Source organism: Octopus bimaculoides, chromosome 11 (genome assembly GCF_001194135.2).
Source record: "Octopus bimaculoides isolate UCB-OBI-ISO-001 chromosome 11, ASM119413v2, whole genome shotgun sequence".
NCBI classification, from domain to species: domain Eukaryota; kingdom Metazoa; phylum Mollusca; class Cephalopoda; order Octopoda; family Octopodidae; genus Octopus; species Octopus bimaculoides.
The window spans coordinates 77,236,058-77,244,254 of record NC_068991.1 but is presented as its reverse complement, the minus strand read 5'-3'; the positions used below and the strand labels follow the sequence as shown (position 1 = coordinate 77,244,254).

The window sequence follows — 8,197 nt, the reverse complement described above, 5'->3', positions numbered from 1 at the left end:
GAGAGAGAGAGAGAGAGAGAGAGAGAGAGAGAGAGAGAGAGAGAGAGAGAGAGAGAGAGAGAGAGTATATATGTGCATACATATAAATGTAATTTTGTTTTGCAAAATTCTTAATATGAAATCATGTGTTGAAACAGTTGTTGTTCTGAGGTCATTTTGCCTATAAAAGCACATGCATTTATCGTATTTCATTCCATTTATTGTTATCAGTTAAATAATTAACTAATCATTTGTTTGATCAATTTCTGGATCAACTAATCAGCTGGTACATCAGAGTCCTTTCTTTGCAGTCTGTGACCTTATCAATGCTGTGCACTTATTGCTCTTTATCTTATATCTACTTGCTTGTGATGAAGTTGTTGCTTTTCCTGGTATTTGGCCCCAGTGTGTTGAAGATCTGAGAGAAATAATAATTCATAGTAATTCATTGAGTGGTAATACTTGTATAACTGGACATGTACAAGAGTCCTCTGCCTGCAGGCAAAGGTTCACACATACCTTCTATGCACATGCTGAAAACTGTCCTCCAACTAAACACTCACTCTTCCTATCAATGCCACACACTAAAGACATCATAGTTAATGTAGGCACAATGAAAGGAAAGTTCAGTGAGATTGCTGAGCTGCTGGAGTGGAGGTACATAGACATGTACTGTATGTAAGATGTAAGATGGAGGGGAGCCTCAGCCAGATATCCCACAGGTGAGGAACAAGGGGATAAATTTTTCTGAGTAGGCAACAGTGATGGTGTGTGGTGGGGTGAGGAGTAAAAGATAGTAAAAGGAAGATAAAGTATTGAGTTAGTCATTGTGTGACTGGACGGTTAAGCTTAGGAGTAAACTTGGAAAATGCAGTGGTACCATTTACCGCTGAAATGATGAGAGATAAAGAGGATGTTGGTTGCAGGAAGGTTGAACTTATACTGCAAGGCATTCTATCCAATATTTTAATAACTCTGTTATACAGAGACAATGTGAAACAAAATTAACAAGAAAATTCAGAAGTGAAAATGATTGGTGCAATTTATGAGAAAACAGCTCATAAATGGGACTGTATATAATCTTTTATACCATGTGCAGTCCATCTGTCTGACATTATTCAAAGTAAGTTTTGATTCACTGCCAGTGGGTCTAATATAGTATTTTTTCAATCAAGAATAGGCATTTCTTGTACTGATCTCCACTTTTTTAAATTGTAGTTCTGTATTTTCCCATGCTTAACGACATAAGCATCTATTGCCTGTGTTGTAATTTGAATTTTAAAAGAAATGAAACAGGATGGGCACAGTTGGATCACTTTTATTGATGAGACAAAATATCTCTGATCCCACACAAAAAATGGGATGGTTATGGTTGGAATGCTTTTGTTCATATTACTTTGTTTGATAAATTTATAAATATATTCAGATTCCTTGCTAGTATGATCATTAAAATTTGCATATCTCTAACAAATACGCATAAAAAACAAACAAACTGAATTGGGCTTTTTGTTTAGGTTTTGTAAAATGTCCGTTTCAGACTGCAGATGTGGACAACTTTGCATTTTGTGCCCTGGTCTGACACAGCTTCGTAATAATACAGTATCGCAATATTAAATCAACTAGACTTCTAACCACAACATTGTCATCTGGGGATGCCTGTTCTATGTTGTGATAAATTATCCAACATCTTTTGGGAATGCTTGTTTTATGGTGTGGTAAGCCACTAATGGGGTCCTCAACAACATCCTATCATCTGAGTTCTTGTTTAATCTCTGCCCTATCTCCTCCCCTTTTTACAGAATATTGTTCTCATAATTATGCTTCAGAATTTCCATTTTTGATCTCAGAAGCACATTGATTGTCTGCATATCCTCTTCGTGTTTAATTCCTGCTTTTTCTTTGGGATCATCACTGTCATTCTGTCTTCTTTTTCTTTTCTTTTCACTGTGCTGATCCAGTTACACGATGATAGGGTGTTACTGCTAGGAAAGAAATATTTTCTTTGGCTGTCAGCTTTCTGATTGTTAGCTCCTGGCATCAAGGATAAAATGAATCTCAAAACCCTCCTCAGCGCTGCTACAGATGGAGTTTTGGAAGCAGTGACTTCTGGATCCTGCTATTCTTGCTGTTCTCTCTTTTTCTCTTTTCTCTCTTTTCAACTACTCTGGGTCAAACATTGCTCTCAAGTGGTTCCTATGAACACGTATGTAAGAGCTAAGCTTTTCTGTCTTGCACCACCATTTGCATTACTTGCTTCATCTTTAGTTTCAAAGACAGAGCACACATTGCTGTAGGCCCTACCAAGATCAACAGGGGTCATATCACCCTACATATAGACAAGAGCCTCTTTTAATTTGAGGACACACTGAAATGCTTTCCATTTTTAAAGAGCATATTACATTTTTTTGATCAAGCTGGCAGGGAAGGGAGCAAATTTTTTTCGTAACGTAACTTCTCCAACATTTCATGTTCACAGTTGCTTTTCAAAACTTTAGCAAAGCTATATTTTCACTATCATCAGCATCTAATATTTACATTAGAAATGTATTCACTCATTTGTTTTTTGTCTTTGTTTTTTGTTTCCATTTTTTTTTGTATTTTCCAAAAGTGTTAATGCTAATATTTATGTTTGTAATTGCATCTATTTGTTTAAAGGTCATCGTTTTCATTGTCACTTTTTTTTTATAGTCTATTTTTCACAATTTTCAACAAATTTTGCTTTCATATTTCTCAACATTTCCCCATATATAAAAAAAAAGACATATTCTTGTATAAGTAAATAAAAGAGAAAGACTGTTCAAAAGTAGTACTTTAGTTATTCCACCTAAAAGTAAATGGTAGGGAGCTATTCAAAAGTTCTAAAGTTTGGGTTTCACAAAGAAATGGATTCTGCAAGTAGTGAAACATGATAGTATACCAATTCATTCAGGAGCTCTACTGCTAATGTCTGTTCAAGACAAACGATGACAACAACATAATAATAATAATAATAATAATAATAATAATAATAATAATAATAATAATAATAATAAAAAAAATTCATTCTTTTATTGGCCATAAGAGCTCACATAAAATTACATTAAAAGACATACAACAACATAAAAGACAAAAACAGGATGATACAATGGGTTTTACAGCGTGTAAACAATATAAATTACAATTAAAAATTAAACAATTTAAAACTCCCAATAAGGGAGGCACTTTGAGGTCCTCATGGAAAAACCCACAAAGCCTGAACAACAGGGCAAGAGCCCTTCTCCTTTTGTTTACAGGTACACGCTCAGAATTGGTCCTTTCACACTGGTCATTCTTCCAACATTCACCCATCTTTCAACAAACTTGCTCCAAGGCAACACTTCCCTCTTCACCTTCAACTTCCTTTTCAAGTGAAATTTGAAAAAGTTGATGAGGGCTTGGCCAAAGATGAGGGCTTGCCCCTTTCAAATGGGTCCACCATACTACCTCTTTCGCTACAGCCACTTGACAAATAAAAATTGCCTGCCCCTCCTGGACAAAAGAAGGTGGTGGGGCAATCTTCACAATGGATTCAGATGATAACCAGATCTGTCCCACATGCAACAGTAGGTGTTCAACATAAGCCCACAGGTCAGCAATACTCGGGCACTGGACTAGGGCGTGCAGAAAGGTTTCATCATTCTAGGCAAACCTTAGGCAGGTCCGGCTGACAGCACTTCAGTGCCTGTAAAATTTATCCTGAACAAGCAGTGCCCCTCAGTAGCACTGCCAGGCAAGGGATTTCTGGAAGTTATCCATAGGCCCAGGCCCAAAAGTTCTCTGAAACAGACCGGTTAGTTGATCTTCATCGATGCCCAGAATTTCCCCGAGAATGTCATCGCACTTTCTCTCTACTAGCCCTCTATAGAACACTAGAGTAGAACTACCACTGACCGCATCGCCCACCTGGTAGAGGGCTGTGAGCACTTGACGGCACTCGAGGTGCCAAGCACCCCTCCTCGATCCATGTCTAATCCAGGATTGCAGTTCAGTTAAAGAGACGAGTTGTGGAAAAGCATGTCTTACAAACGGTGACCATATTTGCTCACCATCAAGGAAACGCTGGAGATGCCGCAACCTCAGCGCATGTCTGTGCATCAGTAATCACGGTATGCCCAGCCCTCCATTTAGCGGGTGCTGACAGCAGATGGAGCGCCTGACCAGTGGACTGCGCCCTTTCATCAGAAAGCAGGAGAGTAAGTGCATTAGCCTGGTCAACCAGCAAACAGGGCAAGGGACAACAGTCAAGCGGTAATAGATGATGGATGCGATGTATGCATTCGCCACTCCTGTTCAACCTTTCAGGGACAGCTTTCTCTCGGCCCAGTTCTGGGTGAGATTGGCTACCCTGCTTGTCACCTTGTCCCAGTTCTTCTCCACCTGGGAGTCTGGACCAAACCAAACTCCGAGCAACTTAATGGGACTGTCTGTCCAGCGCCCCACCATGCTGTTGGACAGCATGGACTTGCCTCTCCAGGTGCCGATAATAATTTTGGCACAAGGCCCGCAATTTCGGGGCTAAGTCGATTTCATCGACCCCCAATATTCAACTGGTACTTATTTTATCGACACAGAAAAGATGAAACACAAAGTCAACCTTGGTGGAATTAGAACTCAGAAAGTAAAGACGGACAAAATGCTGCCAAGCAATTTTGTCCAGTGTGTTAATGATTCTGCCAGCGCGCTGCATTAATAATAATAATAATGATAATAATAATAATAATAATAATGATAAGTAACAACGACAGTAGTAGCAGCAGCAGCAGTAGTAGTAGAACTTGTATTTCTCAAAGAAATCAATATTATGTAGAAATGATTTAATTGCCCTTTTTGTCTCTTTCTTTCTTGCTATATTTCTTTCATAATTTCTTTTATCTTTTCTTGCATCAACTTGAAAGACTACACTGCCATCTTTCTTGTTTTTGCATCTTTACTTCAATAGTGAAGTCGATAACATTTAGATATATAATCAGAAAGATATCTAAGAGATATTTCCACAATCAGAACCACAACCAAATATCCGAACTAATGGCATTACATGAATTGAATTAATTTTATGAAATCAATCTTTGATTATTTTCATAAATGATGAGTGTGTGTATGTGTGTGTGTAAGTACACAAATAAATACATATGTATACATATACACACACATACATATGTGTGTGTGTGTGTGTTTATGTGTGTGTGAATTACTTTTGTATAAAGGTTGGTTCTAATAATGCAGTCATAATAGAGGTTGTTGTTGTTGTTGCTGATCCTACTGATGGAGATAACAATGTTTTTAATACCAATAATAGTTGATTTTAGAAAAAAGTATTGTTATTTTTAGTCAGGCAACAAAGGCTAAATGTGTGTCTGTATGTATACACACTCTCTTACACACCACACACTCTCTTACACACCACACACTCTCTTACACACCACACACTCTCTTACACACTTAAAGATAAGTCTGATCACAAAGTCACCTCATCCCACCTCTTGTACTCTCATATTCTATACTGAAGACATCTTGTGGAATTTCTCCTGACTTCTTCTTCTGCATATCAAGCATGGCAACTTCATAGAATGGCAACAGAGTCTTGTCTTCTTTCCTGTTAAGGAAAACTTTTGTCTTTGGTAGGTTTACTTTGAGGCTTCTAAATTCTATGTTATTGACTCTACATTTAGAGTTTCTTTTCCAAATCTTTCACAGATCCAATCTAGAGAACGCCATACATGTCCAGGCCAATCAGACAGGATGCAGGTTACACGAATATATATATATAAGCCTATTCAGATGGGTAGATATCTACACGTGATCTATGTATTCACTTCACCATATTCTCTATATAATAATAGCCATATATAAATGGTGGTTGGTTGGTTGGTTGGTTGGTTGATTTCTCCAATCAGAGAGAGAGAGAGAAATGGGAAAAGAGAGAGTAAACATAAGCAGTAAAGAAGGAGTGCACATACTAGGCTTGGTGGTTAGCAATGAGTAAATAGATGCTACATACACACACAGGGAGAGAGAAGGAACCATAAAGACGGAGAAGAAGGGGGAGGCAGCAGAGAAAGAGAGATTTGTGTGTGTGTGTGTGTGTGTGTGTGTGTGTGAATGCATGTATGTGTGTGTATGTATGCATTTACATACACACACACACACACACACACACACAGAAGAGAGGGTGAACTGCAATAAATATGAAATCAACATGGAATAATTTTGTTTTCAATTTTTAAAAATCTTTTTATTTAATTCTATTTCAAGGTAATAAAATATTTTTTTTTTAGAATTAGAATTTATTTCATCATTTTGTATAAGCACTAATGAATATGAGGAAAGTTATTTTATAATTACTGTATGTATGCCATTTTTCACCTCGTATTACCCAAGGCAGCAAAAGTATACTTCCAAAGCAATCTGTCAAATGACAGATAAAGTGTATATACAACACACACACACACACACACACACACACACACACACACACACAACCTATGGAATAGGAAGACAGAGTATGACATAAGTGGTGAAGACTGATCTGAGGAAGATGGCCTTCACAAGGGGATGCTAAGAGATCATTTTAAGAGGTGGGACACTGTACAAGAGAAAACTCATCCAACCCATGCAGGCAGGGAAAACTGAAAGTAAAAAATGAAACTAATGGTCATTGAGGCATTGCACTATCGAATTACCACTGTATATTTCTTTCTCTACAATTAATTTGTATTATGTTTTTTTCTGTCTTATAGGTAATAATACTAAATATATGTGCTCCTTTCAAGCATTGAGCCTCATGGAGGCAAAGTGGCTGAGCTCCTTTTGAGCGTTGGGCCTCATGCAAGCAATGACCAAGGCCTTTGACATTATGTCATGTTTGAGAAGAAGACCCATCAAGCCAAGCAAAATCGCAAGCATGGCAGATACCAGTGTCACACAAATGGCACCTGTGTCGGTGGCACGTAAAAGCACCCATTACACTCTCAGAGTGGTTTGTGTTAGGAAGGGCATCCAGCTGTAGAAAACCATGCCAAATAAGACTGGAATCTGGCGCAGCCTTCCAGCGTGGCAGCCCAGTCAAACCGTCTGACCCATGCCAGCATGGAGAACGGACGTTAAATGATGATGATGATGATGATGATGATGATGATGATATGTATACACAAATGGAAATAGGGATTCAGAGAATCAAACAGTACTCACAGTAGGTATTCTGCAGGGAGTCTGGATATCAAAAGCATGCTAGTATAGCTCAGGATGTAATTTAACATCTCAATACTCCTGAAAATCCAGGAATCACAATTGTGGAATGCATCAGAAGGAAATTGAATTCAGGAGTCAGAGGTAAAAAAATATTTATGTCATATGTTTACAGCAGTTTGTAATTTGTTGATGGTGTAAGCGAATACAAATTACAAAACATCTGTAAACAACATGTGGAATAAATATGTTTTACTTGTGACCTCTCCTAAATTGAATTATATATATATAAATGAAACCTTTCCTTGCCTTTTGTTGGAGGGTCAAAAGCTGGTTTGTAAATTCAGCCGATCCTGAGAAGCCTAGTTTTCCCCCATTGTTGTAAGAGTGCTGTTTTTAAATCTTTAATCCATTTGTTTTCTGTCAGAGGAACTGAGAACATTGTCAGGGAAACTCCAGGGTTGACAGAGCTCTGGATCAGCCTAACTGAACTTTTGCACTCTACTTTTGTATTGAGTGCATCTTCTCCCATTCATTATATCTAATGGATGTGTGTGTGTGTGTGTGTGTGTGTGTGTGTGTGTGTGTGTGTGTGTGTGAGTGTGTGCATGCATGCGTACATGCATGCATGTGTGTGTTTGTGTGTGAGTGTATATGTGTGTATGTGTATGTGCACATACACCCATACTCATAAATCAACATGCATGCATACATATATCCAATTACAAAGTGGTCATGGATAATGTTACTGAAAGGATGAAATGAAGTTTCTGCTATTTAATTAATTAGCCTTAATGGTATTATTACTTTATCTTTGACATACAAAATAAACAGCTGGTCTATAGAGCTAATTGCACAAACTACACACACACACATGAGACACACATGATACACACACTCATAAAAGGCATACAATCATAGTAATATATATTCATTCAAACATGCATGCATACACAGCATATATAAATACGCCCACATAGCATGCATCAATATATATATATATATATAAATATAC

General features: G+C 37.7%; 1 long non-coding RNA gene across 2 annotated transcripts in view; it reads right to left on the bottom strand.

Annotated features, from left to right (window-relative positions):
- Positions 1–8,197, bottom strand: part of LOC106867980 (uncharacterized) — a 637,828-nt gene that overhangs the window by 368,321 nt on the left and 261,310 nt on the right. The gene's annotated exons all lie outside the window — the stretch shown is intronic.